Source organism: Mercenaria mercenaria, chromosome 10 (genome assembly GCF_021730395.1).
Source record: "Mercenaria mercenaria strain notata chromosome 10, MADL_Memer_1, whole genome shotgun sequence".
Lineage (NCBI taxonomy): Eukaryota > Metazoa > Mollusca > Bivalvia > Venerida > Veneridae > Mercenaria > Mercenaria mercenaria.
The window spans coordinates 13,206,423-13,226,976 of NC_069370.1; the positions used below are offsets into that span (position 1 = coordinate 13,206,423).

Here is a 20,554-nt window from a genome sequence, read left to right on the forward strand (position 1 = left end):
ACTGAGATACCAGCTTACATATAGGAATTTAACCAAAAACTCCTAAGTTGAAAAAGGGGCATAATTTTGTAAAATGTGAAGTTGAGTTATTGACCCTTTGCATTGCAAGTCATATCATGACAGTGAACAAGTGTGTGAAATTTCAATCCTTTCCCATTAGTGGATACTGAGATACCAGCTTACATACAAAAACTTAACCAAAAATTTCTATGTTGAAAAAGGGGCATAATTTTGAAAAAAAGCAAAACAAAGTTATGGGACCTGCTTTGTGCATGTCAGATCATGACAGTGAATAAATGTGTGAAGTTTCAATCCATTCCAATTAGAGAGTACTGAGATACCAGCTTACATGCAAAACTTTAACCAAAAAATTCTAAGTCGAAAAAGGGGTATAATTTTGTAAAAAAGCAAAATAGAGTTATGGAACCTGTGCAATATAAGTCAGTTTATCACAGTGAATAAGTGTGTGAAGTTTCAATCCATTCCCACAAGTGGTTACTGAGATACCAGCTTACATACAAAACCTTAACCAAAAATTTCTAAGGCGAAAAAGGGGCATAATTTTGAAAAAAAGCAAAATAAAGTTATGGGACCTGCTTTGTGCATGTCAGATCATGACAGTGAATAAGTGTGTAAAGTTTCAATCCATTTCAATTAGAGAGTACTGAGATACCAGCTTACATACAAAACCTTTACCAAAAATTTCTAAGTCGAAAAAGGGGCATAATTTTGAAAAAAAGCAAAATAAAGTTATGGGACCTGCTTTGTGCATGTCAGATCATGACAGTGAATAAGTGTGTAAAGTTTCAATCCATTCCAATATGAGAGTACTGAGATACCTGCTTACATACAAAACCTTTACCAAAAAATTCTAAGTCGAAAAAGGGGCATAATTTTGTAAAAAAGCAAAATAGAGTTATGGAACCTGTGCAGTGTAAGTCAGTTTATCACAGTTAATAAGTGTGTGAAGTTTCAATCCATACCCACAAGTGGTTACTGAGATACCAGCTTACATACAAAACCTTAACCAAAAATTTCTAAGTCGAAAAAGGGGCATAATTTTGTAAAAAAGCATAATAGAGTTATGGAACCTGTGCAATGTAGGTCAGTTGATCACAGTGAATAAGTGTGTGAAGTTTCAATCCATTCCCACAAGTGGTTGCTGAGATACCAGCTTACATACAAAAACTTAACCAAATCGGGACGCGGACGCGGACGCCGACGCATGGGCGAGTCCAATAGCTCTACTATTTTATGAATAGTCGAGCTAAAAATGGCATTTGCTTGGTATATTCTTAAAGTTGACCATGCTTCACACTTATTTGCAAAATTTTAAAAACTTTTACCGTTCCGTTTTTTTATAAATTTTGTGTCATTTATGGTATTTCCTCACAAATTTCCGAGTGGTGACCTTTATCGAAAACGTTTGCAGAGAATTCATTATTCCATTTTATTTTATGCTTATTGGTGAAATACTGGAAAATAGCAGTGAGATATAAATCGATATCACTCACAGTGCCGAACTTCTTTTTTTTTCCAGATAAATTATCTCCCTTTAAATATATTCTTTAATTACCTCCCTTTGCTGCCTTTAAAATTGCTGGATTATACTAATACTCAAGCCATACACGAGTCATGAACTGCTAGACAATCCTATATAGAACAGGCTAGCTATATAATTAAATTTGCAAAAGAAATAATGTTACCTTTGTCAGCTTGGTTGCTAGGCCTTGCCATTCATGCAGCTACAGATATATGTGTGTTTCCTCTACTTTTTTCCATTGGTTCACTATCGTGTGGTAGATATTACTGGCGACAGCACATTTAGCTGGTTGTTGTCTTAGTTAATTATCACAAGACATCAACTCAACCTTACGTAATATGCCAGCATTTTCGTCGAAGTACTTTCCCACTCCAACTCCAAGCCCAGCCAGTTGTGTTCAAACTTCCATCCATTTTGTTATGCTATGCTAGATCAACATTTCCTAGTTATTTCTATTTAATCTATGATGATATTTAATTTTGCAGCTTGATTTTCCAAGGACTTACGCATATTCAACAGTTGTTTAGATTTTTCGTGTTGTTTTTTAATCTGACCTTCAGCGTGTGTTTTGGTAAACAAAGCAAGCTTCCGGTTATTCTACGAACTGACGGATTGACCCGAAAAGTTCTAAATATGCTTCTACTTAACTACGCGCATTTGTCAATGTCTCTGCGGATTGTGTATTTTTACACAAAATATTTAAATGCAGTTTTTGTTTTTAAAAAAAACAAAATGGCGTCGTGTTGATTTAATGAACCTAATCACCAATATTCGATATTAATGTGCCTACGTGTCCATGGTAATTTAGCGGTTGTATCATATGTAACACGGTAGCTTAAATAAATCCGAATTTCGTCATGAAATATTGGATTTATACGAACATTTATGCACGTAATAAACAGAAAATTTGTTGATCTTCACAAACTAGCATAAAATACAAAGAAAATTTGTTTGTTTGCAGTGAGATATCGAAATATATCATCACCGATAAGGGAGACAATTCTGATATTTTCACTCAGGCTCCGCCTTCGTGAAAATATTCAATTGTCTCCCTTATCGGTGATAATATATTTCGATATCTCACTGCAAACAAACAAATATCCTCTATATTTTTTATGAAACAAACATTAAACTATTGGTAAACAATCATAAAACTTAAAATAAAAACTGTCAGTATAATTTTTTCTAGGGTGCCTCGAGTAAACTGATTTAATCAGACAGAATTCCAACTCCGATATTGAAACATTATGGTCGTATCCTGTGGGTCTGATTTGCATTTTGCTCACTTCATTCAAAAATAACATTCGGGCAGGGCAAAATAGAGAACTTTTATCGCATGTAACTCAGTATTTTTAAAGATGTCTAACTCTACCCCTTCTGTTACAGAGGTAAATTCACTTTGAACAGCAAGAAATCGCATATCAAATGCATTTTTTTCCACTTTTGTACAATAAATAAATAACAAGTCTTGAAAGATGTAAAACCTTACCAGGAAAAAAGGAAAATAAGGAAATTGCAGTCAAAGAAGGTTTATGGTAGGAATTAAATACTCTTCAAAAAGGTGGTACTCGATTATGGGCCTAATACCTTAAGTTTCTGTTGCTGTCTGATATCAAAGTGATTTCATGGACCTATCCCAATTAAAATCCCAGGAAAATGCTGTTTACTTAAGTTAAAAGTCCATAACGAACATTAAAGAAGCAAGATCCACCGTAATGCGTTGCAATTGTACCCACCGCACACTGCGTTTGAATCATTTTTGATCGATTTTTTCATATGCCTGTAATGAAAATTCACCTATTATAAAGAAATAGTTTTTGCTTGACATGGACGTACTTACGATTTGCTGCAAACGTGCTCAGGGGTCGTTTTGTACAAGATTTTACCATTTTTAATGGGAATTCTACAAAAACGGCAGTCCCTCGTCAAACTGTACAGAAGGGTTTACATTAATGACAAAGAATTGCACTGAACAAGTGTTTCTGGTTGGAAGAGTACACATATGGGCTCCTGTCTCACTGGTTGTTTTCAGTCAAACGTGAAAAGGACATTAGAAAACGTACCGATGACAGGATAAATGTAGTCAGTCGGCCATATTTCTCCATCGCTTCTGCGACGAATCCTCCACCGCTGCGGCGTTGGAACCACCGCTTCTGCGAAAGCTATGGCCAGTGTGATACCGACTGATACTAACAAAACTTATAAATATGATACCTAAAAACGAGCAATAGCACAAGTTACACGCAATACTTATTTATTCACAGTTATTTACAATAACTAAACAGACGCTTTGTAAAGAGAGTGAACTCTAAGAGCAGCTAGTGCGTACATTGATGGGGGCAGTATGTTTGGGGTTGGAAACTGATACAGCTAAACATACTATGGATTACATTGTATCTATAATGCTACAAGAATAGGTTGTTATGGAACCAAGACGCAGATGCCAAATATCAATGTGCGCAAAAATACATAGATACGTCCCTAGCAAAGCATTTCAAAAATAAAAATCATGTATTAACAGCACGTGAATTGCCTTGATTGCACACGATTTTCTCCCGTTTATACATGGGCGGATCCAGTGAAAAATTGTAGTTTATATGCAAGAATGTTGATTTTTCCTGTTTATTACGCTATATCTTGCATTCAATTGGGTGTCCTAGGATTTGCAACCTTTTTTTTATTTTAAGGCACACATGTGCATGTCAATTGATTGACTATTTTGTAATAAATATATAGACTGTGCTTGCAAAGGTCAGTCTTGAAATGATTTCTTATCCTTTGGGTTTTTATTCTGTTGGTTCTAGCACATGGTATTATGTTTTATTATGTTCTTTATAATTTTTTGAATATCAATTAAGCGTACAAAAGACAAGATACGTAATATTTAAATGATCTCTTAATCTGTTTTATACTTTAAATCTTTAGTTCTGAGCCTTACACATGGCACATCTTTTGACCTTTGAGCTAAATATTTTGGTCTTGGATACGACAAATTGTGTTGGAATTGATAATTTCAGTTTCATCTTTTTCTAAATGATGCAGAAGAAAGGTAGTTGAGCGTTCTAGAACAAATTACCTTAACTGATGCATGTGACTCATTGAAGCTGTTGCAAAAAAGCCATAATTCTCACATGAATTGTTTCTTTCATGAATACTCTACAAATAATAGCTTTGGAACTTTAAATACTTGTTCATTATCTTCAGTCTAGTAAAAATGTCACATACCATGGACCCTAATTTGCATTGTGTCAGAATAAAGGCCTCTTTTGTACTTAAAAATTGAAATGTGTCGATTTTTTTTTGTCTTCTTGTTTAGATCTACTTTTATTGAATACTATAAAATATATAGTTAAGACATTTTGTAAATTTGTTTATTGTCATTGTGTTAGTAAATATATCAAGAACTATAACTGTTTCGTGCCTAATGTCAATAACTTATATTTGACACAGTTATATCGTATTAAAGAGTGAACATTTTTAAGTTACCAATTAAAATGTCACTCAAATTTCAATATATCACTTAGTTAAAACAACAATATTGGCGATAAGAATTCTGCATGCGCTTTCGTTTATCTCGTGTTGGGTGACATGTGGTTTTCCACCTTTTATTTTACTATAATATAATTATATGACAGAAGTTGGGTAAAAACGCTCCCTTTTGGCGTAAGCTCATATTAAAGTATAACAGTATATCAAGAACGAACACAAAGAGGTAGACATTATTTATAGCATTGCAAGTGAGAGTTTTCGTAATTAATGTATTACCTGTGTATTTTTTTTCAATACGTTGTCTTTGTAATTGCACATATTATTTACAGCCTTCACGTGAAAACTCATTGATTCACTTTTTAAAAAAAATAATGGTTCATTAAACATTTTCAATAAGAATTAACCAGTTTGATAACCAGCTAGTGCATTCTGAATTAGAATATCCAATGCATTTAAGTTCTTTTTAAGGTATTGGACCCCTAATAGTAACGTTTAAAAATAGCATTTGCTTGGTACATTCTTAAGTTGGCCATGTTTTGCACTGTGTTGCAGTAACTCAGTATTTTTAAAGACGTCTAACTCTACCCCTCCTGATTCAGAGGTAAATTCACTTTGAACAGCAAGAAATCGCTTATAAAATGAAAATTATCACTTTTGTACAATACATCCATAATAAGTCTTGAAAGAAGTAAACCCTTAATAGAAAAAAAAGGAAAATATGGAAAAATGGTCCAAGTGGGGCTTGAACTTACATCCCACTGAAAATTGCAGTCAGAGTAGGTTTATGGTAGAAATTAAATAAGGGGGTACTCTATTACTGGTCCAATACCTTAATTCAACAAATAGTTTTCGAATGCTATGATCGTTTCCTTTAATATTTAAAATAACGTTTCCCATATTGGAATCCGTATAATATTTAGCGCCAAACAATGGCACTGAGAATGAAATACAGTCAGAAAATATATACATGGCAGTACGCTTAAACACTATTGACGTGTAAATAAAAGAGAGAAGCACATGCTAAAATTCAACAACGTTAGATACTGAAGATGATGTACTGTAGAACGTCCTTACGCCAGTCTGTTGTCATGAAACAGTTGCCAGTAAAAAGAAGCTTACGTCAGTAGAACAAGATAGTTTTGAAAATAGTGTTTAAAACGATGGTAGGTAATGCATTACTAACGAGCAATCAGCAAGCAAAAAAAAGTAATAAATAAATAAAAAAATGTCTCAAGTAAACACTAAAAACGCATTCAATATAGAAAAGAAAAGGAATGGAAGAAAATGCACAATGCTAAAACTGTAAGATGACAGTACACATGAGCCTAATAAGATTGGTGAAAAAATGCATTCCAATTCAATTTAAAACATTTTACCAGCACTCGCCCAGACATTTACATAAGAGCTTTAAGTGCCTTCTTAATTAGATTTTGCCTAAATTGAGGCGGTGTCTTGCTTAAAGTTAACATCATCGTCCCATGTTGTTTGATCAAATGTTTTATATGTTACAGATCCAGTCACCAAACGATGAAAAATAGTTTCTCTCAGTGTGTAGGATAAAAATTTCATGATGAAACCATTAAATTTCAATGAGGGCTTGGTAGATTTAAGTAAATGTGGCAATTTTAATTGACTTGTCAAACATTTTAGAAACGAATCATGTAATGAGCATTGAAATACATTGTCCTTCTTCCTTTTGATTACTAAACATGTGCAGCGTGATATTAATCACACTGACACTACGATGATGTCCTTATCTTGTTATCCAAATGCTGATTTTCCTTCCTCTTTATCACCAAGAATGTTAACAAACACAACCAATCGGGAATACCGCTGGTATCTGTGGCAATCTCTTCAGCTTTCTCCGGGATTCCATTGACAAGCTTGATATAAGATCCTTCCCTTTCCTGCAGCATAGTGTAGGTGGTTAGTTATTTTTTTCTAACACCACATTACTTGTTGTACATTTAAAACACACCTTTTTCAAGTCATTCAATGATTGGAAATTGTGCTTTACCAGACTCCCTTGGTACAAAAACGAAAATATAATAAGAAAGTTGAAGAAATGAACTACCTTCGTCCATAGTTTGAATGATAACGACAACGTACTTTGTTTACATTTTTTTTCATACTATTTCACGACAATAAACATTTTCTTCAAATAAAATCTTTCAAGAGAGTCTTAAAATCTGTATTTTAATAAATAACTTTTCTACAACTACTTAACAAGTACAAGTTTCTAAATTTTATTCATTTGCATTAAATTTTACATTTTAATATTAATATATTATTCTCATAACCTTTTAAGCTGTCGAGATTTTTCATCAAACGGTCAGTCTTCAATGTCAATAAAAGTATCTCCTGTTTGCTGTTTTAGTCATTACTAAAATCTTGTTTACTACAAGAGCCATTGTTTCTAAAGGACTAAAGTTCTTCCTTACTGATGTATCCTCTTTATTCGCTGACTGTCCTGTCTCTAAGTATTATAATACAGTATGAATATTTATTGAGCTCTGAAAAGGATTCACTGTTTTAGACAACTTAAAACATACTGTTGAAATTGACGTTAGGGTGGTTCAAGAATGACAAATTTTGCCTGAAAAAACAAAACTTTTTTATCTACCTGAGATTCAGACCAAATTTTGGATAACCAATGGCCTCCTGTCTTTTTTTCAAGTACGTATTTATATATGCCTTGTAGACAGTATTGCTACTTTTGATATTTGCCGGCAGGTAGTTAAGTTAAGTTAAACAGTGTTCCTGGATAGTGTATCAGTACTCACCTGTTCTCCGCAAGTAACTCCGAAATGAATCAGAAGTGAATGACAGAAGTGAATGATTTCAGACACAAATACCTGTGTCAATCGTTACGGAGAACATACACTTCGCCCAGGGACAGAATTCCCGACCTTGCGATCCGTAGATCTGCGCTATGACAGTGGATCCTTTGTGGAATAGATTAAATAAGAAAATACAAAATTCGGTAACGGTACTGTCACCCATGTATATTTCCATTTGTTAAGGTAACGCGATATCCGTAGATGTTCTTGTGGATACAGACATCTCAAAATCGTTGATCGCAACAAAACTGTGTGCTCGCTTGTATCCATCTGACTCTAAAAGTCATGAAAGATCTTCAGATTCAGACGAAATATATATCGGTTTGTGGCATTAATGATTAGGTCCAACAGTGTTTATTCTTTATAGTACCTAAACAAACATGACATTTATCACCGACTATAACAATACTAAGATACGTTTGACATTGAACTTTAGATTCACAAATTATTTTCCTTTTGTGTCCCATAATATGTTTATTATGGTAATAACATGAAACACTTTTACAAGTAGTCATACAGATTTTACAAGTCATACCAATGTCAATTTTACAGAGTTCTAAGTAGAAGCACCGAAGAAATGTTTTTTACACTTGTGCTGCGCTAGATCATTAAAGCATCTCCATGTCCATAGAATCCCCATTGACTGAGGTGATGGTGTCATAAATTCCTCCGTTGTTGTATACGTTGATCACTTTACTCCCTTTCTCAAGGTAGCGTTCTACAAGGTCTGTGGAAAACCATATATTTATTAAGTAACATTTACGACCGTAGAATGCCGAACGTAAAGACACAATTGCAAGGTATTAGCCAGGTATCATTACAGGTCCACTAAGGCAATAACAACTTTACGTTGGACCCGAATGAAGGTGTGTGCGCAGCACATAATTGTGATTATCTTTTTATCAACATATCTTTTCAAGTGCTTTCTTTTCACCGGGTAAAAATTCTTTTGTGTTGCAAATTTAGGCCTTGAAAAATTCCTACTAATTCCCATCGGAATTGTCGCTTAATTTAGGCCTAGAAACACTGTTTTCTCTGACTGACAACAACAGCAGCAGTTTTACCCTAGAAAAAAATTAGATCCGAACGTGAAGAACTACCTTAGACGGAAACACAAATGTATGCAAATGTAACATGGGACTTTGAAATTTTGACCGGTCAAAACAAATAATGACGACCCTTTTTAATCACTTTCTTATATTTTCAAAATATAAATTCATCATGACATTCGACAATCATGGACGTTTACTTTGATATGCAACAATAGTATGATTAGATCGTTTGTTTTTCTATCCAATGCAAAATGAACAGTCGTGTGAGCATATTTCATGAGGGGGTGGGGGCATTAGCTTTTAAAGCATAACTGCTGACTCATTCGGCTGATGAATTATTAAATGTCATTAGGGTGTTGGTCTTTAAAGTCATATAAAATTATACTTATAACTAAATTTCGTTTCAATGTATAATTACAATGTTTGCTTTCATCATGATGTTTTCTAAGTTTAACTTATATTCTGTTGAGATGTACTTATTAAAAAACTTAATTCATATACATATATAGATATACACATTAAAGGTTTCAAGCGCTTTAGATAGAATTTCAGTTACTGAGGTTTGCTAAGTTGTAAATTTGTTCACTTTTGCGTGATTACTACTGGACAGGTAAGACTGCTAAGAAAATGCTGTTTGCCATTATGTTTGGGGGATAAATTTATATAAATTTATCGTGCCGAAAAATTCTTTCGGCCGAGATTTGAGCACGCGAGCCACTCTGTTTGCGTTTCTAGGTTTTGCCCAAAGAAACAAGTGATCTGGCCAACCTCGCTTGCTAAGTTTATCGATGTGCTTGCCATATTTCTGTTTTCGTTTCTAGGTTTTGCCCAAGTGTTCAAGTGATCTGGCAATCCTAGCTTGCTTATTTTAATCTTGTGCTCGCCATATTTGCCTAGTCTGCGTAGATTATGGTTGCACTTGCCAAGTTTTTGACTTTATAGTTTTCAAGTCAAGTTGAGTGTTTCCCCATGGATTACAATATCTTGTCTTATTCGCAACAGGGTTTGCCATTTGCTTATTTTGACTATTGCAGGTTCGGACCGCGGCTTCGGCATTCCCTGATATACTATTGCTGGTCCATTTGTTTTTATGGACAGTTGCTTTTGTTGGCACTCCCTGTTCCACTCAGCTCGCTGATTCTTCTCTCGGCCGACTGTGTTTGGATATTTACTCCGGCACACCCTGTCCAAATCTGAAGTGGCCATAAATCTCCAAATTTATATTTAACTTGTAAGTTAGCGTTATTTGTTACCCCTTACAATATTATCGTATGATGTAATGTTTAATATATAATTGATATTGAATAATAATGATAAATAACTTAGTATTTTGTTTTATTATTTTTCCGAATGCTAGAAAAATCCAATATTTATAAAATGTAAATAGAAACCAGAAGTTATATTGATCAAATGAAATATACCAGTTATAAGATACTTTTATACTAAAAGGAGTTTATTACAAAATTTCATATAAAGTAATAAGTTGACATTTCCAATACAGGTCTAGCTCTATGTAATGGGTCTTTTTATATTTTAAATAAATCTCTAACGGAATATATAAAAATTGCAAAGTCTCATAAAATGTTGCTCGAATCTGACTTTAAACAGCAGTTTTCATGTAGAATTCAGAAGGTGTATCACACTTGCTAGGATGGCTATTTATCCATTATTTTACAACAGAATAGTTCACTCTTCGAATTTCTTCTACGTTTTAAATAACAATGATAGAGAAAATTCTACCTTTTGCAAAATTGCCAACAGTTGTAACATAGATAAAACCCCCGAAAGAACCATCATCTCAAATAATTCAAGGGGAGATAATATTAGATATTGTAGCTAAATTTCAAAAAGAGACACATCATTGCACTTTATTTGAAATACCTTTCCAATAATATATTACACTTACTGATTGGAACTATTTTAATTTTTGACCTCTGATTGTTACTGAAGTATGTCCCACCAATCTGGGAAATATAAGTTTTGAAGTTTTGATATGCTCTATCATGCCCCAAAATATTTTATACAGTGAAATTCCATTATTCTAGGTCCTTTATTTATTAATAAAAATGCTAAATTACGTCGCCTTGCTTCATGCATCTTTAACGTTCTTATGAGGGTCAAACTCAATAATCATTGACGTCTAAATGTATTAAGAGTTTTCAGTAGTGGATAGACACTCTGTTTCGTTAGAAAAGGTTTATTTTTGTATTATATATTCCAAAACATATTAAAAGATAATTTTGAAAACAATTGGAATGTATAACTTCCAGTGTTATAGCGAAAGTAATTTAAACACATTTTTGTTCGTTAGAGTATCCATTGGAAGTTAATGAGTTTACGAGCTTCCAGTGTTATAAAAAAAAAGCAATTTAAACATACTTTGTTCTTTTGAGTATTCATTGGAAATTAATGTTTTCAAGAGCTTTCCTCAATTTGATTTGAAGATAAATGTCCTCGGCACAATAAGAAAAGGTTGAATCTCTTATCCTTTCTCATACCCAGCTTGATTTCTCGTGCGTTTCCGGGTGGCGTGCATTTGCTCTATGAATTGGGTTTTGTAAGACGAAAATACAAAAAGCGTACCTGAATATATTTTAAAAAACAAAAAGGCACTTCTTAGGTGCTGCCTCTTTCTCCGCTGAACGGACAGCTTTTTAGCAAGGCTCATGTGAGTTATTGCGATCGCTTGATGACCGGTGTCTGTCTGGAATCAAAAACTACGTCACTGGGTCAATTCAAAGGTGTATGCGATAGGGGCTGTATTTTTCAATTGATCTTCATGAAAATTTGTCAGAATGAATACCTTGATCAAGTCTAGGCCAAGGTCAAAAATGGGTCTTAAATTAGGTCACTAGGTTAAATCAAAGAAAAACAATCTGTATGCGATAGAAGCTGTATTTTTTCAATTGAGCTTTATGAATTTTAGTCAGAATGACTGCCCTGATAACATTAAGGTCAAGTTTGAAAATTTGAAACATTGTATGCGATAGAGGCTGTATTTTCCAATTGAGGTTAATGAAATTTGGTCAGAATGATTGCCTTGATCAAATGTAGGTCATCTTGGCTCAAAAGCTAGGTCACTAAGTCAAACTAAAGAAAATAATTGTTTATACATAAGAGACCGCACTTTTGGTCCAATCGTAATAACAATTGGTAAGAGTATTTGTTTCTATGGAATCACTAGGTCAAACATGTTAATACTGTTATGATGTGTTTCTCGGGTGAGCGACCTAGGGCCGCCTTGGCCCCCTTGTTTAATTTTGCAGAGAATATGGATTAATTCACCGCGGATAAAAAATAATCAAATTCGGACAAAAATCCATTAGTACATTTTCTGAAATTCAGATGATGGCGTGAAACATTGGATTATAATTGCCTTAAATTGTCATTTTAACCTTTACCCTGCTAAATTTCTAGAATGGACCGGTCCATCATTCAAATTGGGCAGTACCTCTTATTATTCGAAGGAATGTTCACTGAAATTTACTGACTGAATAGCGAACGGTGTATATCATGATCAGACTGCACGGATGTGCAGGCTCATCTTGGTCAACACTGGTCGCAAAGGTAGAATCACTTGCCGCCAGCAGGTTAAGGGTTAAAAGGTTTTTATCTAACTATTTAAAATGCAGTAAATACACATATGGCCGGAAGGCTTCGGAAATCTCGCTTGTTAATTTTTCGTAATGTTTCAGATTATACAAGGAGACAAAAAATAAAGGTTTGCACATGTATAAAGTTTGTCAGGATACGAGTTATATAACCCAGGGAAGTGCCTACGCCTTTCGTATTTTAAACAATGAAATGGGTCCAAACGCTGAGGATACTATGTCTTAGACTAGCTGACAAACAATGTAGAATGTCCTTTGATACAACGTATAGCTGGTGACACCAAATATCTCGAATATAAATTTTTACTCTGGCTACCTTACCCAAATAATTCGTGTAACAATGATTCGTATATGATTTCAATTAAGAGCTAGATAATTTCAGGGTTCAGACAAAATCACTCAATGTTTCAATTATCAACTTTAAACTAATGAAATCAACTCAAAATCCTATAGGCTGGAGATACTGTACTTCACCGGTCTTTTTGTCGAAGGTCCCCTCAGACAATGTCTTTGAATCAGCAAGATACGTGTCCAATAGCATAGATGCTCAGCCTATGTCCTCTTAATTCAAGCTGTAACTTAATAAGATTGCCTCAGCTCAGCGCCTATATGCTATCACATATAGCATTCAACTATAATATAGGTGATGTCTTGGCTTTACTTCGCCAATAACGATGAACCTTTGTCTATAAGCTGAAACTATCCTATTATCTCAGTAACCAGCTTCCCGATGCTCAGCCCTTATTTGCTACCGTCTATAGCATTAAACCACCGTTAAGGTTAAACTCCTATGCGCTGGCCCTATAACTCGAAATCTTCTTTAGTCAGTGAACTTTAAACGTCTTCTTTTAAATAATTTATTCGCCCTGACAGTGTGGTTACAATAATAAATTTCTCATCAAGGTACTGGGATAAATTATTAGTTGAGTCCTCGCTGTGTCTTTATCAATCGCTGAATGATCTCTATGTCATCCATCTACCTATTTATACCTTAGCAGACATGTTTCTGATTGGTTCAAATTCGTACATAGTATTTTACAACGAGTAAAACGTTGTAAAGTTGCTCTAACAAATATCTGGTTCCCTTAAACTGTTGTATAAAACATAATGTGTGATGCTGGGATCCAGCTATCAACATAATGAACCCAAATCAGCCAAAAATAACCAAAATTCTATTATCTACAACAAATCAGCTATAGTTAAAGCAATGATAGAATAAAAAATGGAATCAAGCACTTTCTATGCTTATTTGTTACGTAAGCAATATATCAGACATACAAATCATTTTGACAATAGACCCCTTCTTAAGAAAATACTTTCAGTTTTTCAATAACTTAAGGAATAATGTGTATACAAAATCTCTTCTTCTTTTTTTTCTTTTTACTATTTCTCGATTGTTTTACAAATCATCTGCCACTGTCATCAATAATACATTGAGACATCCTCTCTGGAAATTATTATCACAGATTAAACTCACTAATAGTTCACCCTTGAGTCCAATATTTCAGAAATATCATGCAACGTTCATCTCCTGACCTATCACCATGTATGTTCTTCATTTGTTTCTCTCATAAGAGTACTTATCATCTTTTCTGTTGGCATAATAATCTTTATCACCAAAACCTTTTAACTGCTGTCAGACCTACGTCCTTTACCAAGATCACCTCTCATGTCATTTTGTCTCCATGACTTCTTATGCTCAATTAATTTTTGAGTCAAGTCTTTATAGCCCCTGTCATCTTGTCTGTAAGCATTTCTGTCTATACCCTTTCTGTTATGACAACGTTGTCTTCTGTTCATGTTCTTAATATATGGCCTCTCATGATTTCGGTTTCGTCCTCTATCATTAAATTGTGAGAATCTTGTGACATCAGATTCCTGTTTCCTTCTGTTCTATCTTGATGTCTATATTCTTGCAAACCATCTCTACCGTTACTGCTTTTTGATGCCACGTCAGTCTTAACTTTTGATGCCAAGTCAGTCTGGCATACATCACATGACCGGCAAAACTTTGTTACTTCATTTGATATACCAGACCAGGGAACACTTGGTAGTATTTCATCAACTGTCCCCTGACTTATGACTTATGAGCTAGTGTCATAACACTTCTCCTGAATTGTGTTGGGACTATTATTTGTTTAACAACTCTGCCCTTTTTCTCCCCAAAGGCTCTATATAATACGTCTTTTCACTTCATACTGAAACTTGAAATCTCTTTTCGTTTTCAGTTTTATTCTATCTGAAGCGTATGTCCAAGATTTTATTTTCTTAACGAGAATTTTTTCTTTGCTCGACATTAAATGCTTGCTTTTTGGCTTTGCAAACCTCCGATGAGTTCGTAGTTTCTATATTTATTACATACTTGGCTTTTGTCATTCCATTTGCAGCAACATCTACACCGGATGAGGACTGTCTTTCAGTTCTGTGTTTCCAGTTTATGACTGGCCTATCTGAAACTCCTTTCATATTATTAACAGATTATCAAATCACATAATGTTCGGCACAATCATAGCCCAAATATCACTTGTAAAATATGGTGTATCAACCTGTATTTTTGCTACAGGAACTTTCGATGAACGTCCATCAATCGCAACCATTACATACCTCTTCTTTAATATTTTATTTTGTGATACGAGGTCTATCCTGACAGCTGCCAGCTAACACCATGTATCTCTAAAAACCTGAACTTCTTTATCACCTATATACTATTTCTTCAATACCAAGTTCGCTTTACCTGTTGTTGAATCAATGGTACAGGTGCTTGCTATGACCGAGATTGATTTTCCATGTGCTTACATAAGCCATCCATCTTCTATGCAGTCTTTTAACTGTTCGTCATCTAATGATATTGCTATAACTGAGGCTAAAACTTTCCTGTCATCAGACTGTCTGTCTTTCTGCCTTCCTCCAGTGTTTGCGTGTAGAATCACGGTTCCAGTTTTTCCTCATACGATCCCCTACTAGCTAAAGCAACGCAGCTTAATTTCCTCTTGGATAGGTCTTGGATAGGTCTCTGCATTCTTCTGCTATATGACGTATCTTATTTCATATGAAACGTCCTTTGTGTAGGCTGAGATACTAGCTAAACCTCGATCGACGCTTGTGGCTCTTTGCTGCTTAACAAGTGTCCTCTATTCATCTTATTAGAGGTGATAGTGCCACCATGATCTTCAATGTATTGTTCTGCCAACTGCGTGATCTCAGCTCTCGATTTTGCAATCATTTCCTTTAAGAACAAAGCATGGTCAGTGGAACAAGTTTGGATGAACTGTTCTCTGATCATTAGTCGTTCAGCATTGTCAGCTTCTGCTATCTCTGTCCATCAACTAAAATACCTGTCCAACCTTGCTATGAATTGAAAAACAGTTTCACCTCGCTCTGGCTTAAATTCCATGAACTTCAACCCTAAATCTTCCTTTATTAGCTGATAACGCTCTAGAACTGCTTTCTTTAATACACTGGATAATCATTGGCTTGGTCTGGAGGCATACTTGTATATACGTCCAGGCCTTTTCCTGTCTGTAATGAACTGAAGCTCCCAGCTCATGCCTCTTCTTTCAATCCCTGGCTTTTTGCAAACCGCTCAAATCTTTCGAGGTACGCATTCATATCATCTTTACTTTCTTTTGCACTTCGGGAGTCTCGGCCGCAATGTCATACGGTTATTGAGCTCAGCATCTTTATCATCTCCCAAAGCTCCGGCCTCAGCTTTTATTTTAAACATCTCCAACTCTTGTTCTTTCATAGCTCGTTCTGCCCTCAGATGTTAAATTTCAAACAATCTTTTATTCTCGGCCTGGTGTTCCTCATCATTCCGTATCTTCTCTGGCTATATCTTCTACGCGTCTGTTGCATTGTAACATCCCAAATGCGCGCTCACGCTGAATACGATTCAGTCGTGCCCTGCAACCAACAATATTAGTTAAACTTTATACTGTTTTTCGAGTGAATTAATCATCAATGTTCCCAATGACAATACATTTTCACAAAGAAAATCGTTAAATACATGCGCACGTGAATTTCGTGCAAAACGGCTATAATGGGGCTACTGACTTCACGCTTGATCGATTTTTAAAATTTAACACGTGAAGTTCTTCAAGTGTAACTTGGCATAAAGAACACAAGTCAAATGTATAAATTTAAGTGTTTTAATAAAAAATACACCAGTTATACATCTGGGTACCGTTTTACAAAAAATCTTACGATAAGTTTTAGCGTAAGATTTGACTTACGCTTTACTTAACAATTTGGGGTGTTTTACAAAACAAATCTTAGTTAAGATATCTTATTTTTAGCGTAACTTTAATACTGGTCTAGGGCACTCTTAAATCGCTAAGATAATCGTAAACAAGATGGCGGCGCCCATCATATTTTCTGCCTTTTCAGTTTATTTCGCCGACTACACGAAAAAACAGCAAGTAGCCGAGCATAAGTAGATATTATTCGATGTACATGTTGCAAAACCGTGAGATGAGAAATAGGGAATCGATATTGGCCAATAACGGAGCGTGTTACAAACTGCTGGAAAGCTGAATCGAGACGCGGAAGTAAACAATATGTCAAAATATTGGAGGCAATTTCTCTTTATTAGCGTAAAGACCTGAAACAAATTATATTGAATGTAAGATACTCCTGTGATTACAGGTAGATGTCCCATATGACAGAAACGAATAACGTTAAGAGTTCGAATTTTCTAATATTCATTATGTACAATGCTTTTACACTACACAGTATGTCTTATTCGAAGACGTTTAACTTAAAATGGGAGAGTGCACATTGTTTGTAAATAGTCTATCCTCGACAGTCGTACATAGTCAGGCCCGGATCCATGCAGCCCCCACCCCGCTCCCGCAAGTTGGCTGAGAAGTGAGCCATCAAGATTCATGCAACTATTTTGGCACAGGAATAATATTTTCGCAAAATTTAGATCCAGAAACGCACCAGAGGCCACCATACCTGTGTTTCAAAATTTTCCAAGGGGAGAACCCTGACCCTCCTACTATGACAGTATTTCATAACTTCAAATTTCCAAGGCGGGTGGGGAGAGAGAGAGACTCCAACTGCCCGCCCCGCCCCCCCCCCCCCACCCTCTCCTCCACAAACATGGCCAGAGGCCACCCACCTCCTTCCGATAGCTGCATGCTCTCTATGCGCTTCGGCGACAACAATTTCATTCTATACTGGTTCCTCTTACAGTTAAATATTTCTGGCTCCGGGCTGCACAGTGGTGTAAAAGTCGAAACATGGATAAACAATTGATAATATGTGGGGGTTATGTACGTTCATACTTGCTGGAAATCCTCAGTTTTGACTGCATATGAGGGGCAGATCAAGGCCAGGATATTGGGTTTGTTAGTAGACTCATCAGAAGGATGTGCCCTCCACAAGTGTCTCAGCCTCAGCAACTAGAGATTTGTCTGTTGTAAATATTTACACCTGTTACAATGGACAATTTCGCTGTCTACATTAAGCCAACATACTAATAGTGTTAGTGGATTCAGTGTTGTTATAAATATTTTCTGGTCCCCTTTGGGTCTGTGGTGACCGCTCGATCTTCATGGGTAGTGGAGCTCCGCTTAAGCTGGTGCTAGGGGGGATGAGGGGTGTCACACTTTCCACTACCTCTCATGAACAGACCAAGTCTGCTATTATGTTGCTTGCTTGCATTCTATGCTTCCAAAGGATCTTCTGGCAGTTTTTGTTATTTTGAAATTGAATTAAAGTAGCCTAAAATTTCTCCCACTTGATTAAGCTCTTTATATCAATAACAAGAGTGAAAGACTGTCACAAAATATGCCTGTCATTGAACTTGGCCTAATTCAAGGACCATAATCCAAGACTGCCCAGGGCGTTTGGCTGGTTATCGAACTTGGCCGAGATATTATGCCCACAAACATTGTCAGGAAGTTTGGTGAAGATTGGATGAAAACTGTTAAGCGGACATATGTTTTGGATGCAGACCGCCCACTGCCACAGGTGTTCACATATTATACGCCCCGCTCTTTCAGAAACGGTGTATAAAAATGAAAAATGCATGCAAAAGACTTTGGGTGTGCATCCCTCTTAATCCATCAAGAAAAAACAAGCACAACTTCTTTGCCAAACAGTTTACCTCAACTATTTAATAGAGGATGAAGGTTTGATTCATAGCAAACGCTAGGCAAATATTTTTCATGCCTATTTTTAAGAGGGGCATTATAACACAAAGGCCCAGATGGCCCGTTAGTCTGAACATCTAAGTTACCAATCTCCAGCTATTTCTAACCTTAAACCAATTAAAAACTGAAATTGAAGAATGGACTTACCTAGCTCACCATAATACCTTTCAGGTTGAATGAATGTCGACCTTCTGACTAAGTGTACAATGGACTGACAGGCCTTCAGATGGACAACTCCACAGTCTTCTTTTGGGCAAGATGGCCTTCAGACAGATGACTGGGTGACAGTCAACTCTTTCCGACTAAGCTATTAAGTCAGTTCTGGGACTAGTAGGCCTTCCGACTGACAGGCCTTTTGGACTTGCAGACCATTGACCTTCAGACCAATAGGCAGTCACTCACCCTTTCTGTCATGTTCATGAAACTTTTATTTACTTTACATTTTCAACAAACTTTAAGAGGACTGTTCATTTACCAATCAAAAAAGTCATGTTCAGGGCATAAACCTATAAACTATCCAAAGTTTGCACAGTACATGTCTTACCAACAGCAATACTTAAACGAACATTAAAGATGAACCTTATCTTCTTATATTTTTCAGACTGTATTCTAAGTTGACTGCGGAAAGAGCAAAACTATTATCAACATGATGTCGTGTTCAGTTACTGCACATTGCAAAGTGAATGTTCTCTGTGACTGTTACTGCAATGATTCACTTGAAATGATATTTCCCACCACCAATTTATGGTTATGAGTGGAAGTTGTCAGCTACTTGCAGAGAAAACTTAGTCCATTAAGCACTAGGTAAACTAAATCAAATCACCATAGCATTAAAAACAAATCTGGACAAATGTTGTTTTATGACACAAGCAACATTGATATTTTAGTTTCCTACTGCTGTTTTACCAATATTAACAGATTTTATAATAGTCCTTCAAAATATGCAAAAATAGAAACTTTCTGAGTAAATTCATTCTATCAGAATCTGGACAATATTGTTTTCACTCCTTCATGGACAAGAGTGATGTATTTCAGCCTGTAACTCTGTTCATACTCCACTTCATTTGCATGTGGACCAGTTGTTGGTATTTAGAATAGCCTAAATCATACAGATCCTATATTATGAAGTTGAAATATGTTTGATTTTATTACAATGAACTGATCATACATATATTTTTTTTTCAGACACATTGGATACAGCCATGAAACAAATGACTGATAGATGTATGAAAAACAGACAAAAGTAAGTTATGTCACTTTGAATTGCACACAATAGGTTTAAAAACTTTGATCACATGGGCTCTATGATGATTAAATTGTAATTTTACTCCAATTCATGTGTGAAAGATGTCAGATTCTTGCGGAAAATAAGTCAGATTTGGTACAGTATACTTAAATATAACAATACCTTTGTAATTGTCCAGGTATCTTAAAGTTCCTGAATAGCATTTCTTTTAACATGACATGAATTTTAAAGAATATACCAAAGATTAAATTATGTCAACATTTTGAGTTTTACTGTACACTTAATATTTGAACACATCCTTTAATATCTCTTCATTCGAGATACTTAACAGATAAAAGAAGAATATACAAGAATATGTACACTGCAATTGATATTCTTTCTTCTTTCAGAGTTTCTTACAGATTCAAAGAGTGGGTAAAACAGAACCATCAAAACAAATCATTCTATTGACTGTAAAACATCAAAAATAAAGAGTTATTGTTCTGTAACTTGTTGATATTTTTACCTAAATGAAATTTCATTTACTATCCACTAAACTTTGTTAGGCCATACAAGATAATTCAGTATGTACCATTTCTGTTAATTTCTGAGCTTCCATTTTATATTACATTAACT

General features: G+C 35.2%; 1 long non-coding RNA gene across 1 annotated transcript; it reads left to right on the forward strand.

Moving 5' to 3' along the window:
• The first annotated feature begins 17,088 nt into the window (after positions 1-17,088).
• Positions 17,089-20,307, forward strand: LOC123526393 (uncharacterized). The gene is made up of 3 exons (XR_008365929.1): positions 17,089-17,156; positions 19,295-19,497; positions 19,879-20,307. It is a non-coding gene; the product is annotated as an uncharacterized LOC123526393 (long non-coding RNA).
• The last annotated feature ends 247 nt before the right edge of the window (positions 20,308-20,554 follow it).